Below are 19,723 nucleotides of genomic sequence, written 5' to 3' on the forward strand. Positions count from 1 at the left end.
GGACTTTCAAGTTGAAGCTTCAAATTTGTTACGTAGGCTACGAGCGTTTACATAGCAAGCTTTAATGTTATTCGAGTCGGGGGTTTCGCGGGTGGAGTGCTCCCTTACGGTGGAGCTGCTGGTGTTCTCGCCTCCGCGTTTTTTGGCTTTCGAAGAGCCATTTGGTCACAGAGCAGCCTCCCGAAACGGGCTGCTCCAACAGGGTTTAAGTGGATGCCATCACCAAGGAACAAGTCTCAATCATAGTAAAAACTGTTCCACAAGTTAGCGAACTGGACGTTTTTTTTTGTGAGCAAAGGGAATGAAGTTTGTTGTTTGTGCTGAAGGCCTTACTGTAAAAACTAGGTTCGGCACCTACCCTCGGGAGGATTCTTGAGATTGTGATGTTGCTGGCATCCGTTTTACGTTTATACTGCTTGATCATGCGGTGGTATTTCTCAAGCAGTTCCTCAGAACGGGTTGTCTCTATGTCATTTGTCCCCGCGTGAATGACAAAGAGGGTGTTCGGTCGGCATTTCTTGTGACATCATCGCACGCTGCGGTAATGTCATCCAGTCTGGCGCCTGGATAGTAGTAACGTTTTCTGCGGCCGTTTGATGAACGACCACATAACTCAACCAGCTGGCCACGCACCATGGAGTCCCCAACCAGGCGAGTCTCAAACTCATCCTCCATGGTGTCTGCCAGGACCTAGAACCTGTTGAAGGTAGTGGGGATCAGTAAATCCTTGGTTGCCTGCTTTGGTTTGGCTCCATTCCTTACAGGTTGGAACCCGACATCCTGTGAAGCAGGAGGAGAAGCGTTAAGTGGGGCAGGCTGGAAGTTGTTCTGTGAGGCAGGCTGGGAGTTAGCCTGTGAAGTAGGCTAAGTAGGTTAGCCTATGAGGCAGGCTGGGGGTCAGCCTGTGAGGCAGGCTGGTGGTTGTCCTGTGAGTCAGGCTGGGGGTTAGGCTGTGTGTCTGGCTGGGGATTAGCCTGTGGGGCTGGCTGGGGATTAGCCTGTGAGGCAGGCTGGGAGTCAACCTGTGAGGCAAGTAACACGTCCTCCCGTGAAGCAGTAGATTCGTCTGGAGAGGGCACAGTCTCGGTGGAGGGCCTCTCCACCATCGATGCTGGAGTCACTGCCTCATTGCTTGCAACAAATTCCTGAAGGGCTTCGAATTTCTTTTCAAGATTGTTATGTTTGACTTTCCATTCAGTCACAGCCTTCTGAAGTTGTAATCTTTGAACGAAGAGGCGGCACGTTTTACTCAGCTGGAAGTACTGAGCTGCAAATCGTCCGGGACAGACGCCACACTTAATGTTCGAAGGCATTGTTAGAAATTTGAGCGAGTTAACAGTTTGGGCAAATATTAAAAGCGCTTTCGAAATAACTTAAGCGTGACCATAAATTGAATTGGATAAAAATTGTGCATGGGAATTAGATACTGCTGTGTTAGATGCCTCCAACACTGGGAGTTCGTAGTGAGGATGCTGCTCTGCCGCCAACAACACCGTGACCGATACGTACGTCGTTTGCGAACGATTCGGTACGGCACATCAGCATCTGGGTGTTCTCTACTACGGGGGAGAGAGCCTGAACCTGTTTGTTGAGGCACTCCCGAGTTCCTTCTGCACGGGTCCATCTTCTAGTCTCGCCAGTGAACGAACGGGGAGCGAATCTCTCGAAAATTCAATGGTGACCATCCCGATGTAGGCCGTACGCGGTATCGTTGGTCATCCAGCCGGGATGCTGTCTTAGAGGCTTTCAGGTATAATCCCACGGATGTAGCCTCGCTCCACTGGCCGATCGACCAAGAGCGGAATCATATGTCAGGACCTGCCGTTCCTTTCGTACCGAGCAGGACTGATGTATCAACGACACAACTGCCAACAATAGGGTTAAACTAACCTGTCTCGCGACCAACTGTCCAATATCAGAAACCCTTAAGTAACTCGGACGGACTGCCCAGAAGGAAAATCGCCATACCGCTTAAGTAACATTTTCGGCCTGAATTGGCGAGTCCGCAAACTAACTCGCCAACTGTATTATTACCTGAACGATTCAGACATCACTTAAGAGCCTTCACCCGACGGTTCACCCGTTCACCCGACGCAACTAGACCGTCCCATTCTGAGTTGATATTCGACTAGCCCGCCTTGCTGGAGCGGGTCTTTCTTGAAAGAGGGCCGTGACGGAGCTGAAACCATGACTGGTCACTTAACACTGCCGGCGCAGCGCTCGACTCCATTAGATGGCTTAACATCACAAATGTTCGGGAAAGAAGCGCAACGGTTGGCCTTGGCCGCCAAAGTGTCCCCAAGAGGCCCAGACACTCGGAAAGACAGACAAACACGGACGGAGAGGTACCGAATACCACAGAGAGACGGACAGAGAGTCATTGACAGACAGAGATGGACATACCCAGCTTGTCCATCACCCAACGACTCTCTTTCCTGCCGAAAGTTTTTTTTTCCCGAACTCGGCCCTTAATAAGGCAATCGTGTTCACACCTAGTCTTAGAGGTGCCTCGCTGCCTCGAGGGGCGCTTGAGATGCCTTTCTGCCTAAAGGGCGTGCGCTTGAGCCAACGCAGTCACGAGATGTCCTTCTGAAGAGCTTTAATAAGGGGGTTGAAACTGGATAAACTCAGACTCAACAGGGACATAGGCAAAAATTGGTTTACTAATAGAGTGGTGGATGAGTGGAATGGGCTTAGCAGTCATGTGGTGAGTGTCAATACAATTCTCACATTCAAAAATAGATCAGATAATTTCATGGACAGCGATAATAGGTGGGGTTAGATACACGGGAGCTTAGGTTCAAAGGAGCTGCCTTGTACAGGCCTAAGGCCTCTTACAGACTCCTACGTTCTTATGTTCTTATGTTTTCAATATTAGATAGAGCTACGCTACACAGACCTGTATTTTATGTGTTTTGAGTGTCAAGTTTAACGGTGTTAATTATTTTTTGACAAGGCTGGAGGTTTCGTCACGCAACGTGATGGCGAAATCCTCCGGACACGAGCCTTGAAGTTGCTTGCTTATTTACCCCCAGTGTGTGTAAGGGTGTGTGCCTCAAGACTACTACTCTTCTGGGGGGATTGTTTCCCACTTTCCTTATCTTCAAAGTTTTTTACCCCCATGTGTGTAAGGCTTTGTGCAGGTCCTATCAGTTGAATACAAGTTAGGACTGAGCCACTTCATGTTACTTAGGACGATGTCGGCTAGAGCAAGTTTAGGACTGAGACGTTTCATGTTACTTAAGCGATAAAAACGAGATAAATCCCTACTATCCTATGTAGGTAGGTCATTCGACTCTGGCTTTATTGTAAATAAACTATAGTACCCGTCGATAGTCTAAACAGCTTCAAAAACCTCATATGTGTGTAAGGGTGTGCAGGGCTTATCAGTTTAATAAAAACTAGGACTAAGCCACTTCATGTTACTTAGGACGATGAAAAGGACCCGTCGGTTAGAGCAAGCTTAGGACTGAGACATTTCATGTTACTTAAGCGACGAGAACGAGATAAATCCCTTACTATCCTATGTAGGAAGGTTATTCGACTCTGGCTTTATTGTAAATAATTTATAGTACCCATGGATAGTCTAAGCAGCTTCAAAACCCCCAGTATTTAAGAAAATGGCGATTATTGTGGAGATATTGCTCGAAAATTGATCAAAGTAGGCGTAGATGGTTTAAAATAGCAAAAGTGCACTATACCACTGAAGATCTAAGTTTCAGGGAAGCATGGGGCACTTAGTGAGTGTTGATACCATTCGGTTTCTTAGCATATTTGAGGTGTTCAGAAACCCACTTCAATTTGCGAATCAGCCAAGTTTGAGGTCATATTCTTGCTCGCCAGCTTCCAACGCCCCGGAAACACTGTTTACTGACTCTGTACATCCTATTTACAAGGGTGTTATGATATGAGCGGGACGGTCCAGGACAGTGTCCGAAAATTGTGTAAACTGTCCCGGTCCTTCTATAAAATCGACGGGTGAAAAGCTGGATTCGTCAATTCAGTGTACTTAAGCCGTTGATATCGCGTTGATGTGCGAAAAGTTTCATCGCTAGGGCTTCATTCAGTTCAGATTTGAGTTCGGCATGCAAAACTACCTTATACCTGTGAGTCTGCGTTTCCAGTGTTGAGTTCTTCTCGGTCGACCCCAAATATTACTTAAGAAAAATGACGGCCGAAACCGAAAAATCGAGTTAAAGTCCCTTCAAACACGTTGTATTTTGATGAGCTCCCATGATTTGATTCGTTAGTGCACCGCCCGCATCATATCCGAAAATGAGTTCAAAAGACTGCATACTAATGGTTTTATCGCTGGTTTCCTTTTTTTCGTTCAAGTGGCCTAACATGTCAGGTGGAATCAATGTTACTTAAGAGCGTCTTTTGTGGTAGGTGTAGTTTTTTCGTGATTTTGACGAGACCGCGTTCATTCGACGCGCAATGGGTTGATACGTTAGTCACTCGAGTTTCGTGGGTCTCGGTGGCCTAGTTTTTGCACAATGGTGAAAAAAATGTTTAGGACCGTCTCACCCACCACGGTCCTATCCTATTTTGTTACTTAAGCGACCCCTTCAAGTGGTCACCCCACCTAACCCATTGTCGCTGTAGTCCCAGGACATGGCGCAATCGTATTCCCGGGGTCTGCCTCAGTTCCCGAGATATAGCCGGTTGTCGAAAACGGTCCGATACGAAAATTGGACTTTCGCAAATAGGACAGTCCCATGACGGTCTAAACCCAGCTCACGCTCCCTTTTTATGGGTGAACACTTCAACGCTTGGTGAATTCTGCTTCACAATGATAGGAAGAGCCGACATCGAAGGATCAAAAAGCGACGTAGCTATGAACGCTTGGCTGCCACAAGCAAGTTATCCCTGTGGTAAGTTTTCTGACACCTCTAGCTTAAAACGCATAAAGTCAAAAGGATCGATAGGCCCTGCTTTCACAGTCCGTATTCGTACTGAAAATCAGGATCAAGCCAGCATTTGCCCTTTTGCTCTACGCGAGGTTTATGTCCACGCTGAGCTGGCCTTAGGACACCTGCGTTATCGTTTGACAGATGTATCGCCCCAGTCAAACTCATCACCTGATAATGTCCTCGGAGCGGATCGCGGCGCTCCCTTGCTTCCGCCGCTTTAGTCTAGAAACAGGAGACAATCCCACGTGGGGAAGCTCCGATTCCGTCTCACCGAGTAAGTAAAGAAACGATCAGAGTAGTGGTATTTCATTGTCTCCGCACGGAGCAGGCCCCTGATGTGACGACCTCCCACTTATGCTACACCTCTGATGTCTCTCTACAAAATCAGACTAGAGTCAAGCTCAACAGGGTCTTCTTTCCACGCTGTTAGGCGCAGGCCCGTTCCCCTGCCTGTGGGTTCGCTAGATAGTAGATAGGGAAGTGGGAATCTCGTTAATCCATTCATGCGCTTCACTAATTAGATGACGAGGCATTTGGCTCAACGGTCTCCTCCTCCCCTATTAGCCGCGCAGCTTATCCTCCACTCACTGTCTAATCCACAAAAGGATCTTAGCGAGCGGGGACAAGGGCGCGGAGCCCCGCCGAACACAGGGAATCGTTCATCTTCATTTGGAAAGTATTCTGCCCATAGTTACTCCCGCCGTTTACCCGCGCTTGGTTGAATCTCTTCACTTTGACATTCAGAGCACTGGGCAGAAATCAAATTGCGTCAACATCTGTCTTTGACCATCGCAATGCTTTGTTTTAATTATACAGTCGGATTCCCCTGGTTCGTGTCAGTTCTGAGTTGATCGCTGGGCGCCAGCCGAAGTGGGTTTGGAGCGAGGGACGACTGCTGCTGCTACCTAACCGGCCGAAAGCCGGCAATAGAGAGAGCCGGAGCCCCCGCGCCCACGCAGCCTAGCACGTTCCACGGGAGGGCCAGAGACACGCCGGTCCGAGCTCTCGGCACGAGTGGCGAGAGGGCTAGAGCCGCCACCGCGAAATGCGAGCTACCGCACGCCGGGCTGTTGGCCCCACCTCGCATGAGCGTGTCCCGCCTGCGACCGAGCTGCGCGAACCCTGCGGTGGTTCCCCAACACGCGCTGCCCGCCGCGCCGGCCTTAGCGCGGACGGCGGAGTGGGACCGGGAGCGACCGTAGGGCCCCAACGACGCGGTGATTGCCTGCCGGCCGCTTTGCGAACCCGGACCACAAGCACCGCCGCACCGGCGAGCTGGTAACAAGGACAGCGCGACGCGAGGCCGCGTTTGGAATGGGTCGCCGCCACCGGGGAAGGCGAGACAGTGCGGATGATCGGACACCGGCGACGTTGGTGCCGCAGGGTAGACGGCATCACCCATCACCGCGCGCAGCTCAGAGCCTCTGAGCCCAGGGCCAGGCCCGCTTCCCGCACAGGCCCGACTGGCCCGATCCTCAGAGCCAATCCTTATCCCGAATTTACGGATCTAATTTGCCGACTTCCCTTACCTACATTAGTCTATCGACCAGAGGCTTCTTACCTTGGAGACCGACTGCGGATATGGGTACGCACAGGCCCGAAACTGGGGTGCATCGCGGAGGCCGCGTGCGCACGTGCGCCGAGCCGTGACGCCGCAGAACGCAGCAGCAGACCCCCCCGCTTCGCCCCATGCAGTTACCTGCCTCGCATGTTTCACGGACCGGCAGTGGTACGCGGGACGCCGCAAGAATCGAGATGCTCTACGGCTTATAGGGTCACGGCGCCTTAAACATAAAAGAAAACTCTTCCCCGGACCACCGCCGATGGACGCAAGTTGGTTCCCGTTACCAGGTTCCTGCACCAAGGGCCGGCCCAAGAAGGAACCTAGCCCCGGTTGGCATCCAGGCCTGGTTACGAAATAAGTACCGTATTCCCTTTCACCACGAATTCCCATCGGCAACTGAGAATAATCTCTCACGGATGAGCCGCCACGGATGACGACAACTCGCTCGGCCGTTGCCTCTTAGCGTGGTATAAGGCTTTAGCCTTGGGCTTAGGAGCGACTTACCCATGTCCAACTGATGTTCACATGGAGCCCCTCTCCACATCGGCCTTCAAGGGAAGTCTTTCTGGACTATTTGCTACTACCACCAAAATCTGCACCAGGGGCGGCTCCAGGCCGGCTCGCGCCGGATCCCTTCAGCGCTCACCCCTGCGACCCTCCTACTCGCTGGGGCTTAGCCTGGGCTCCCCCCGGTGAGGAGGGGAGCTTGGCCTTTAGTGCCACCGGCGGTCGAGTATCGGGAGAATGCTTGAGCACCATACCATTTTATGGGCTAGTTGCTTCTGCAGGTGAGTTGTTACACACTCCTTAGCGGATTGCAACTTCAATGGCCACCGTCCTGCTACCAACGTCTTTCGATGGGGTCTAGATGAGCATTCGTTTAGGCCCCTTAACTCGACGTTTGGTTCATCCCACAACGCCAGTTCTGCTTACCAAAATTGGCCCACTAGATACTCGGATTAGTCGCCGAAGCTTCAGCGCTCAAGCAAGCTCGGCATCTCAGCCATTTAAAGTTTGAGAATAGGTTGAGGACGTTTCGTCCCCAAGACCTCTAATCATTCGCTTTACCGGATGAAACTCCTCCGTTTCCGCGAGTACCAGCTATCCTGATGGAATCTTCGGAGGGAACCAGCTACTAGATGGTTCGATTAGTCTTTCGCCCCTATACCCAGCTGTGACAATCGATTTGCACGGACCTCCACCAGAATGTCCTCTGACTTCATCCTGGCCAGGCATAGTTCACCATCTTTCGGGTCCAACATGTTTGCTCATGGTACTTGCCGACAGCACGCGTGCTAGGCCACTCTAGACAGAGCAGGATCGGAAAGGCAAATGAGAGCCGAAACACCCACCCGAAGCCCGCCTGACGCGCGGCGCGCCAACCGAGAGCCCAAGCAACGCTTGCGAGGCCAACAACAGATTTGCACGACGGCGTCGAATGGCAAGTCCCGGGCCTGCGCCCCCCTGCGTACAAGCGCCTCCCGCGAAGGAGACGGACCACCGTGCGCACCGAGCACCCGCGAGGCCGGAGGTAAGCGACGGGGTAAGGGGACTCACCCCGCGCACCCCCCTCGACCACGCTTTGGGATGGGAAACTCGGCGGCAGCGGCCGGTCGGGGATCGGCCCCGGAGGACGCCGACCGAGGCCCGAAGACCCCGGGACGCTCCCCTTTCACTTTCATAACGCCTCTGGGTTTAGTGCGCCCAATGACTCGCACACATGTTAGACTCCTTGGTCCGTGTTTCAAGACGGGTCGGGTGGGTCACCGACCTTTTGCACGCCGCGAGAGGGTTTGCCCCTCTACTGCACGACCGTCGCAGGGCAGCCAGGACACCAGAGCTTTCCCTCTTCGACCGCGTAAACGCAGACGTCGGGGTACCAATCCGCCTGGGCCTTCGACGTCCCCAGCAACGGGTCGCGGCGACCTACATCACGAGGGGAAATACGCCCGCCGGCGCCGGCTCGGACGTGGGCACGCCCAAGGGTTCCTGGGTCGCATAAGCGAATCCCGCCCCCCAGCAAGCTTTGGCCGACGAGCCGAATCCCCTCGCTTCGACCTTCGAGGTCCCACCCGTTTGGCCCTTAACGGTTTCACGTACTCTTGAACTCCCTCTTCAAAATTCTTTTCAACTTTCCCTCACGGTACTTGTTCGCTATCGGTCTCGTGGTCATATTTAGCCTTATATTGAGTCTACCACCTGCTTATTTAGGGCTGCATTCTCAAGCAACCCGACTCTACGGAGGGGCCCTTTCCGACAATATCTCGCGTACCCTCGCGGGCTCCGCCACACCGGCCTGTCACCCTCCATGGGTAGTGGCCGCTTTCAAGCATAACTTTGGCGGTGAGAGACTGCGTGCCGGACCCTCCGAAACGCAACACCCCTGGCGCCGGGTCACGACGCCAGGTTATGCGCTGGGCTCTTCCCGGTTCAGTCGCCCTTACTAAGGGAATCCCTGTTGGTTTCTTTTCCTCCGCTTATTAATATGCATAAATTTGGCGGGTACTCTACCCTAACACGAGGTCGACATTGGAGTAGCAGCAATAAGAGATCCTTGTTGCTGGCGGGAGGGGAGGAGTTGATTCGCTCTTCAGCTCGTCGGTCCCTTCCTTTGAATAATGGCGGCCAGTCGGCGGTGGTGCACATAGACACGCGGGACGTGATCCCGCGGTTATTTCCGTCTGCTCGCAGCAAGGAGAGGTAGGGTGATCCGGGTTAGTCGAGTAAATAACCGGCCCGGTCGCCTTCTCCTGCCTATCACGCAAAGCAGAGCCACTCCAGGTCCCAAGGACTGAAAAGTGTGAATATTTGAAAATAAGGAAGTCAGAGGCCGATAGTGGTTTGTACGTATATTTTGCGGAGTGGATGGTGTGAGAAGTACTCCGTATAGCGGAGGGACCTTTTGATAGGGTCCAGCCTTGATAGTCGGAGGGAGGCGAGCGGAACGGAGGGGATTCCATGAGGGTAAAAGGCGGCACAGTTAGATAACAGGAGGAAGAGACCTTTGCATAGCAAAGGGATCATTTATTTAAAGTGGGTCATTCGAACCACGCAAGTAAAGTGGGAAGCATTAGAAACAGACCTTTTTGGTGGGGTCCAGCAAGAGGAGGTAAGCGGAACGGAGGGGATTGCAGGAGACCGAAAGGTTGAACAGTAAGTGACAGGTGGAAGGGTCCTTTGTATAGCAAAGGGATCATTTGTTTAAAGTGGGTCATTCGAACCACGCAAGTATAGTCGAAGGTGTTGGAGAGTGGAGAAAAAAAGAAAAAAAAATAGAAAAAAAAAGCGCCGGCCAGGCGACCGCCCCCTCGGCCACTGCTCTTAGCTTGCGCCAGAGTACGGCAGTGGACACACTGGCGTCGAGTGAGCCGCACCACTTCAGCCAGTGCTCCTCCTGCATTCTGGCCGCAGTCGCCCTAGCCAGTCGGATGGCAGCCCTTAACAGATCTCTCGTCGCCTCAATGTTGACCCGGCGGTTGAGTTTCAGGGCCTGATTTACGCGGTGGTTGGCCTCGCGTAACTCGGGGCAGTAGTACCATCGGTCCTTACGGCCCGGCACCAAAGGTTGCGAGCGGGGTATCGCCCCGTCTGCCGCCCGCCGGAAGGCGTCAATCAGGCGCACCTCCGCCCCCTCTGTGTCGTCGACGTCTACCCTAAATCTCGCCCAGTCCGCTCGGCCTAGGTTCCAGCGCACCGGTGTGGGAGGTAGCAGTGGTGGCGGAACCGGAAGGTTGACGAGGGTTGCAAGGTGGTCCCTCGCAATACTGTGGTGGATGGCCCACGTCGCCCCGACGTCGAGCGGCCGCGTGACCATGGAAAGATCTAGCACCCCTCCCCTGACGTGCGTTGGCTCCCCCGTGTTCAGGAGGGCGACCTGAGGCACCTCCTCCAACGCTGAGGCGAGGTGCCGCCCAGCGCGGTTTCTCCTCCTGCTCCCCCTCCTCTTATGGTGGGCGTTGAAGTCGCCCCCCATGAAGGTGGGCTCATTGTTAGCGAGGGAGAGGAGCTCTGTGAAGTCCGGTACAGCAATTAGATCGCTGTACACGCAGTAAAATGTGATAGTTGTGCTCGGCAAGGCCACTTAATAATAGCGACGGTACTCAAGTCGGACGTCGAACCGAGAGTGTTCTCGGACGCGGCCAAGCAGGTAGTGGGAAACCTCTTCCCGGAAACTCTTCAGGCTCCATCCCCCAGCGATCCGCCATCAAACCCATCCACGCCGCCCCCTCGTGCTCTGAAGACCCCCCCTCCTCCCTCGTGCGCGCGAACAGCTCCGCGCCCCTACCGACCCCCCTGCCCGTTGCAACCAGCCAGCATTCTCCGTGGCACCGCCCCCTGCTCCCACCTCTCTGAACGCGGGCGGGCTGCCGACCCGGCCGGTGGTGGACCTGGACCCACGCTCCAGAAAGCTGTCCATGTAGATGCCCACCGCCTCACGGTCCTACAATGGAACATATGTGGCATCCGTTGTAGGTCCAACCTCTTGCGTGCCGCAATGGCGCGAGAGTCTCTGGATGTGGTTATCCTGCAGGAGACGCTCCTTCCAGAGGAGCGCGTGCCCTTCTTCCGGGGATACCAGTCTTTTTACCTCCCTGCCGTGGCCGGTCAGACACGCGGGTGTGGTATCTTGGTCAAGGATTCACTTCCTTGTTCTCGAGTGCGGCACCCCGTGGCTTCCGGCGACGGCGTGGAGGTATTGGCTGTCACCATCGCGCTTGCCCGGACGCGCCTGACTTTCTATTGCATCTATTGTGGGCCGGCGGCGGAGGAGCCTTACTTCGGTGAGCTGTTCACGCTTGCCAGCGAGGAGGCCACCTTCATCGGGGGAGATTTTAACGCTCACCACGAACGATGGGGCGATGCCAGGCGCAACCGGATAGGGCGCCTCTTATCTGCTACCCTCGACGAGACCCCTCGAGTGTCCCTCCTTAACACTGGTAAGCCGACACACCTAGCGGGGGAGGTCTTAGACCTCTCCTTTGTGTCGAGGCCCTTAAGGGTAGACGCGGCATGGTAGCTCCACCACCACTTCGTGAGCGACCACATCGCCTCCGTGGTCACCCTCCGGTACTGCCGCCCGTTATCCCTCCCCGTCCACCTTGCTGGAATCTCGGCAGGGCGGACTGGGATTAATTCCGCCACTGTCTAACCACCCACCTGGCCGAAACTCCCCGCCCTGCCGAGGTTGACGCTGCCGAGGCCCGCCTGTTCGCCGCCTTCCACTCCGCGGCGGACTCCGCCATACCCGTCTCCCAGGGACAGGTGGTACTATGACGAGGAGATCCGGGAGGTAAACCACCGCGTCAACATGGCGAGAAAGCTCAACCGCTGCCATAACACCGAGGAGACTCGACGCCTCCTGCTGGCCGCGGGCCGTATAGCCAGGGTAACGACCGACCGGGTGAAGGATGAGCGTTGGCTCGCCTGGTGCGCCTCCCTCGACTCCGCCACGCCTGTCTTCCTCCTCTGGCGAAAGATTCGCTCCATTAGCCGAGGGGCCGTTACCAGACCGGCGCTTCACCCCCGGCCTCGGAGGAGGCTGAACGCCTCGCCGAGCTCTTCGCCTCCCGTTCTGCCTCCGCTCGTCTCCGCCCTGCGGTCCAACTGAGGCAACGCCGGGTAAACCCTGGAAGGTGGCTGGCGTACCAGCGGGCTTGCCTCCTGTAACATCCAGCGGATGCTGCCATTCTCGTCCATGAGCTCCGGCGTGTTATTCCGGGCCGCAACACATCACCAGGGGAGGCCAAGATCAGCTATTCCATGCTGCGCAATGCTGGTCCTGCCATGGAAGCGGAGATACTCCACCTCTTCAACGCCTCCTACGCCTCTCGCACTGTCCCCGCTGCCTGGAAGTCCGCTGTCATTGTCCCCATCCCGAAGGCATAAGAAAATAAGAACATAAGAACGCAGGAGTCTACAAGAGGACGGTAGGCCTGTACAAGGCAGCTCCTATGACCCTAAGCTCCCGTGTATCTAACCCCACCTAATATCGCTGTCCATGAATGTATCTAGTCTATTTTGAGTGTGACAATTGTATTGGCACTCACCACATGACTGCTAAGCCTATTCCACTCATCCATCACCCTGTTAGTAAACCAATTTTGCCTATGTCCCTGTTGAATCTGAATTTATCCAGTTTAAACCCATTACTTCGTGTCCTACCCGGTTCTCTTACCAACAAAACCTTATGAATGTCTCCCTTATTAAAGCCCTTCATCCATTTATAAACCTCGATCATGTCTCCACGCACCCTTCGCCTTTCTAGAGAATGCAAGTTTAACTGTTTGAGTCTTTCCTCGTATGGCAAGTTTCTCAACCCCTGAATCATCTTAGTCATCCTCCTCTGCACCGATTCTAACATTTTGATATCCATTCTATAGTAAGGTGACCAGAACTGAACCGCATAGTCAAGATGAGGTCTAACTAATGCTAAATATAGTTTGAGGAAGACTTCGGGGCTGTTGCTTACGCTCCTTGAAATAAATCCCAGTACCCTAGTAGCTCGATTTCTAGCTTGAATGCATTGTGCCCTTGGACGGAGATCAGAGCTCACTAAGACCCCTAAATCCTCTCGCACCCAGACCTGCTTATGAGAGTGTCATTTAATCAATATTTATGTGAGGGGTTGTTCCTACCTACACTCAGAATACTGCACTTCCCTACATTGAACTCCATCTGCCATTTATCAGCCCAGTCATACAATCTGTTGAGTTCACCCTGGAGAATAATAGCGTCCTGATCCGACTCAATTACTCTACCGATCTTGGTATCATCTGCAAATTTACTAACATCACTACTAATTCTTGTATCTTAGTCATTGATATAAATAATAAACAAAAGTGGACCTAATACCGAACCTTGTGGGACCCTACTCGTAACACCTCCCCAGTCAGATCTTTTACCATTGATTTGCACTCTTTGCTTCCTATTACTAAGCCACGCCTTGACCCAGTTCAAAACTTTACCCTCTACTCCGTGAGCCTGTAATTTAAGCCCCGTGCTTGAGCACCCCGGTATTGAGGAGAGCGACCCCAGGCACGTCCTCCAAAGCCGCGGCAAGGTGGCGTCCGGCGCGGTTCCTCCCCCTGGTCCCCCACCGTTCATGGTTGTTGTTGAAGTCGCCCCCGATGAAGGTGGGTTCGTCGGTGGCCAGGGAGAGGAGATCGGTGAAGTCGGGCTCGGCACGTGGCCCGATATACACGCAGTAGAACGCGACACACGCGCTCGGCAAGGTCACCATGACTGCACGGGGCGATGCACTCGAGAACAGGGAAGTACATCCCTGACCAAGATAGAACACCCACGCGCCGCACCGGCGACGGCAGGGAGGTAAAAGGCCCTGTAGCCCTTAAAAGGCACCGACTGGACTTCCCGAAGGAGAGTCTCCTGTAATAAATAAGATGACATCAAAGCCGTCGGTGCCGATCGCGGCTCTCAGGAGGTTAACCTTGCCGCGAACGCCGCATACGTTCCACTGCAGTACGCTTAGCGGCCGGTCGCCGAGGAGGCCCCCGGGGTGGTCACAGGGGCCGCCGCGCGCGAGGGGGCCGGCCTCCGGCGCTTCGGGGTCACCATGCGATTGGGCTGCGGGATGCGGGAGCGGGTTGGAGCCGCCCGCACTGGGATGTGTGAGCGAGGCTTGGCGGTCTGGGTTGCCTGCGCCGGCTGGGCCACCGAGACGGCGGGTGCCACCGCTGGCTGGGAGGACCGGGAGGGCGTGTCAACCTCCATGCGGGCCTCCCCCACGGGAGGTGGAGAGTCATCGCTGGCTCGGGTCTGCGCAGTTGGAGGCTCAGCAGCTGGAGTTTGCAGCGGGGTGGCGGGAGACGCGGCCGGACTAGCTACGGTGTGGAAGCATTCCTCCACCGTCGCCTTCGCGATTACTCGTAGCGTCGCCTCGTCCGGTGTAAGCTGTAGGAGGCCGGTCAACGCCAGAGTGAAGCCCGTCAGCATCCCTTCTAGCGCAGCCCAGGTGACCATGACATGACGCTCAGGGACATGGCGCTCAGGGGGGGGGGGGGGGGTGCGGCCCGCGGTTCATCCTACGCCTTACGCGCTGGGGGAAGGCCGGTGGAGGCAGATCGGGAGTGAGTTAAAAGGAGCTGCCTCGTACAGGCCTGCCGGCCTCTTACAGACTCCTGCGTTCTTATGTTCTTATGTTCTTATGCTGCACGGAGGGGCCCGAGGCGGACGCCGGGCGTGGGGGCGGGGCAGGTGTTGAGGTGGAGGCCGCTTGCGTTTGCGTGGCGGGCGGTGGAGGAGGCGTGGCGGGCGGTGGCACAGCCGGAGCAGCGTTGCCGCGAGATGCGCCCGGTGGTGGGAGGACCGGGAAGTGCTCTTGGGAGGCGAGCGTTGTCTTGCCGGGTGGGGCGGGCTAACGCTGGGACCTCGAGCGGGACCGCCCGGTCCACGCCGGCCGAGAGGGGTTGTGCGCCGCACGCCACTCCTCCTGTCGCAGTATTCCCCGGTCCACTATCTTCAACCGGGAGGGGCAGTGGCGGATCCATGAGTTATGACGCTGGCGACAGTTGGGGCAGAGGGTGGGCACATTCTAGCCGGCCTTGTATTTCGTCAGGCAGGCCTCCGTCATGTGCGGCCCCGAGCACATGCCGCACACCGCCTGGCGATTGCAGCGGGTGCGATGGTGGCCGTACTGCTGGCATCGATAGCACCGCTGGTGCTCGGTGTTGAAGGAGCGCGTATAGAAGATGCCCCAGCTCCCTAGGTCGAGCATGCCCGGCAGGGGGCCCCTCACCGAGATGACGACCTGCCTCGTGGCAAGGTTGTCCCGCGTCAGGCACCGCTCCGACGTGACGACGCTCGGGTGTCGGAGGAGAGTCTTGAGAGGCATGGCTACCGGGTAAGTGGTCACCACCCCCTTGGTGGTTGCGTCGCCCATCAGCCGCAGCTTCACCGCCTTCCCGTGCACCGGTTGGTGTCCAGGAGGGCGCGGAGGGCTTCCTCGGAGGGCGGGGTGACCAGCACGCTGCCGTTCTCCAGGAAGCGCATCTGGAAGCGGTGCCCGAGTTTCTCATCCAGGGCCTCCGCCAAATCGAGGGCAGTCTTGAATCCCGGTGTAGGAGGGACGACAACCTTGGATCTGACAGGGGCCGTAACAGCTTGGTGGGTAGCAGTCTGCTCGGGGTGCGAAACGGCACCGAGCAGGGTGGTATGGGCAGCGGCGGAGGCAGGTAGGGCAGTAGCGACGGAGGCACGAGAGGGAGCAGCGGTGGAGGCAGGTGAGGTGGCAGCAGCAGTAGTACGGGGGAACGGCTTCGGGCATGAGCCGCTGGGCAGAGTGGGGGTAGCATAGATCGGAGAGTTAACGGTGCCAAGTGGCGAGCGGGAGCGGGAAGGGGAAAGTGGGGGAGGTGGGCTGGAGCGGTGGGTACGGTCAAGCACCTTCCCCACTACCACACAATCCTCATCAGAAGAGTCGGGGAGCGGGATAAGGGCCGCCTCATCGGCCTCACTCCCCGACTCAAGGCGTAGCTGCTTATCTGAGGGCGACTCGGAGTCGGAGCTCTCCTAGTCGCTAGCGGGGCGGACACGCTTGTCCGTGGACATCCTAAAGACAAGACAGCCCGGGGGCTGGAACACAGCTAGACACATAATAATAAAAAAAAAAGTATAACAAAAACTAGCCTACGGAGAGACAGGTAACCTACGTCAGCGGAGGACTACAGCCAGCCCACCCTTTAAAGGGCTCGGCAGGCGCCGCTGTCGCCCCTTCCGGGTCTTGGGGAACCTAACAATAACCCTGGTGTTTCCTTTAACCACCCCTTTATCCCCTTCGGTGTTCGGCTTCGTACTACACCAGGGTCTGAAGGCTCAATCACACAAACAAAAGACACACACAAAAAAACGCACAAGCACACAGCAGCAGGAAGACTGCAGTCGCGTGTAACTTGCGACGCGTGACCAGTGACACGTAGACAGTGTACACTGGCACGGCAGAGCGAGGAGCAGGGTGAAGTGTGCAGCGCGGGGCAGGGAGTCGGCGCGCGCGAGGTGGAAGGCGCGTGGTGAGGGCTGGCAACTCTGGAGGTGACACGTGAACAGGGACAATAGCTGAAAAGCGCCGGGTTGTGAAAGTCTTTCGTGACCGAGGCTCAGGACAAGCGATTGGTCTTTGAGGCGTTTTCAAGACCCTGTGGGAGCGAACTCCCAGTGTTGGAGGCATCTAACACAGCAGTATCTAATTTCCATGCACAATTTTTATACAACTCAATTTATGGTCACAATTTGAGTTATTTCGAAAGCGCTTTTAATATTTGCCCAAACTGTTAACTCGCTTAAATTTGTAACAATGTCTTCGAACCTTAAGTGTGACGTCTGTCCCGGACGTTTTGCAGCTCAGTTCTTCCAGCTGAGTAAAACTTGCCGCCTCTGCGTTCAAAGATTACATCTTCAGAAGGCTGTGACTGAATGGAAAGTCAAGCACAATGAACTTGAAAAAAAATTTGTAGCCCTTCAGGAATTTGTTTTAACTAATGTGGCAGTGACTCCACCATCGATGGAGGAGAGGCCCTCCACCGAGACTGTGCCCTCTCCAGACGACCCTCCTGCTTCACGGGAGGACGTGTTACCTGCCTCACAGGTTGACTCCCAGCCTGCCTCACAGGATAACCCCCAGCCTGCCTCACAGGCTAACCCCCAGCCTGCGTCACAGGCTAACCCCCAGCCTGCCTCACAGGCTAGCCCCCGGCCGGCCTCACAGAACAACCGCCAGCCTGCCTCACAGGCTGACCCCCAGCCTGCTTCACAGGCTAACCCCCACCCTGCTACACAGGCTAACTCCCAGCCTGCCTCAGAGGACAACTTCCAGCCTGCCCCACTTAACGCTTCTCTTCCTGCTTCACAGGATGTCGGGTTCCAACCTGTAAGGAATGGAGCCAAACCGAAGCAGGCAACCAAGGATTTACTGACCCCCACTACCTTCAATAGGTTCCAGGTGCTAGCAGACACCATGGAGGATGAGTTCGAGACTCGCCTTGGTGGGGACTCCATGGTGCGTGGCCAGCTGGTTGAGTTCTGTGGTCGTTCATCAAACGGCAGCATAAAATGTTACTGCTATCCAGGTGCCAGACTGGACGACATCACTGCAGCGTGCGATGATGTCACGAGAAATGCCGACCGAAACACCCTTTTTGTCATTCACGCGGGGACAAATGACGTAAAGACAACTCTTTCTGAGGAACTGCTTGAGAAATACAGCCGCATGATCAAGCAGTATAAACGTAAAACGGATGCCAGTAACATCATAATCTCAGGAATCCTCCCGAGGGTCGGTGCCGAATCTATTTTTTACAGTAAGACCTTCAGCACAAACAACAGACGTCAGTCTCTTTGCTCACATGAAAACGTCCAGTTCGCTAACTTGTGGAACAATTTTTACTACGATTCAAACTTGTTCCTTCCTGATGGCATTCACTTAAACCCTTTTGGAGCAGCCCGTTTCGGGAGGTTGCTCTGTGACCAAGTGGCTCTTCGAAAGCCAAAAAACGCGGAGGCGAAAACACCAGCAGCTCCACCGTAAGGGTGCACTCAAACCGATAAAATCCCGACTCGAATCACATTAAAGCTTGCTATGTAAACGCTCGTAGCCTACGTAACAAATTTGAAGACTTAGAAGTCCTCGCAGCTACAAATCATTATCACATCATCGGAGTCACAGACTTTTGGATAGACACTTCAAATAGAGAATTCATTGCGGAATATAGATTACCGGGTTATACCATTTTTAGTCATGAAAGAGAGAACAGACAGGGTGGAGGCTTTATCTTTTATATCCACAACTCTCTCCATCCAGTATCCGTGAAAACAGATATTATAACCAATGCAGACACGGTCTTCATTGAAATTAAAAATAAATCTCGTAAAATAGTAATTGGACTTATCTACAGACCGCCAAGGCAGACTCTTGATATCGACCACGCATTAAGTGAATTATTATTAGAAACAAGTAGCAGTTGCGAGGCAGTAATTGTTGGGGACTTTAACTTGCCAGTGAAAAGATGGGGTGAACCGTTGAACTGTCATACAAGGCTCGACCTGTACACAAATTTACTAGAAAGTGATTTGCATCAACACGCTCAAGAACCGACTCGGGAAAATAATATACATGACCTTATCTTTTCAACGACAGCTGATCTAGTTAACGAAGTAAATGTTGGTCCAATTTTTAGTTCTAGCGATCACCGAACAATCACATTCAGCATCAATATGAAAGAAAGTAAAGTAACTCCTAGTAAAGAAAAAGACCCTGATTATCAGAGAGCGAATCTCGCAGGACTCCGATCAATTCTAAATAATTCTGACTGGACTGAAATCACGGCGGAAAAAGATATTGATAAATCTTGGGGGGCCTTCACCACAATATTGCACAATGCCATAAGCATATGCGTACCCTATCTTAACAGACGTTCAGCTTCTAAGAAGAAACCCAAATGGTGGAATAACGAAATTCAAAATAGCCTATCTCTTAAAAAATGCGTATACAGTAGATACATATCAACTCAGAGCGAGGCTGACAAACTAGAGCTGGACAGAATTCGCCGCGAAACCAAGAAATTAATAAAACGAAGCAAGAAAAATCTTGAAGAATATATAGCGGAAACAAGTAAATCTAATCCTAAAGAATTTTTCAGCTATGTAAATGATAAAAAGTCACTCACTTGTGGTATCGGACCGCTTGCTAATGAAAAAGGTAACCACACGAACGATGAAAATGAAATGGCTACAATCCTAAATAACTTTTTCGCATCCGTATTTGCCGACGAAGATTGGTTATCACTTCAACCGCCGGAGGTTAGAAGGGCCGAAAAGATGCCAAGTGGCGTGCTCATCGTAGAAAGTGACATTTTACGCACAATTGAAAAGATTAAAGTAAGCAAAGCTCCTGGTCCAGGCAAAATTACCCCTAGGGTCTTAAAAGAAATCAAACATCAAATTTGTAAACCGCTCTCCATCATATTCAATAAATCTTTAACAGCTGGAAAAGTTCCGTCGGATTGGAAACTTGCAAATGTCACACCAATTTTCAAAAAGGGGGACAAGTCTCGTCCAGGAAACTATCGACCAATTAGCCTGACATCTATTGTTTGTAAGTTAATGGAGACTATCATTCGCGACAATATGGTGAAATTCTTCGAAGAAAATAATATGATAAATAATTCGCAACATGGCTTCCGTAGTAAACGTTCGTGTTTGACTAACTTACTTAATTTTTTTCACTATATTTTTG

At 53.6% G+C, this 19,723-nt stretch overlaps 1 pseudogene; it reads right to left on the reverse strand.

The window, feature by feature from the left end:
* Nucleotides 1-4,674: 4,674 nt before the first annotated feature.
* LOC126991561 (large subunit ribosomal RNA) lies at nucleotides 4,675-9,003 on the reverse strand (annotated as a pseudogene).
* Nucleotides 9,004-19,723: the final 10,720 nt, after the last annotated feature.

This window comes from Eriocheir sinensis, unplaced genomic scaffold (assembly GCF_024679095.1).
Source record: "Eriocheir sinensis breed Jianghai 21 unplaced genomic scaffold, ASM2467909v1 Scaffold3, whole genome shotgun sequence".
NCBI classification, from domain to species: domain Eukaryota; kingdom Metazoa; phylum Arthropoda; class Malacostraca; order Decapoda; family Varunidae; genus Eriocheir; species Eriocheir sinensis.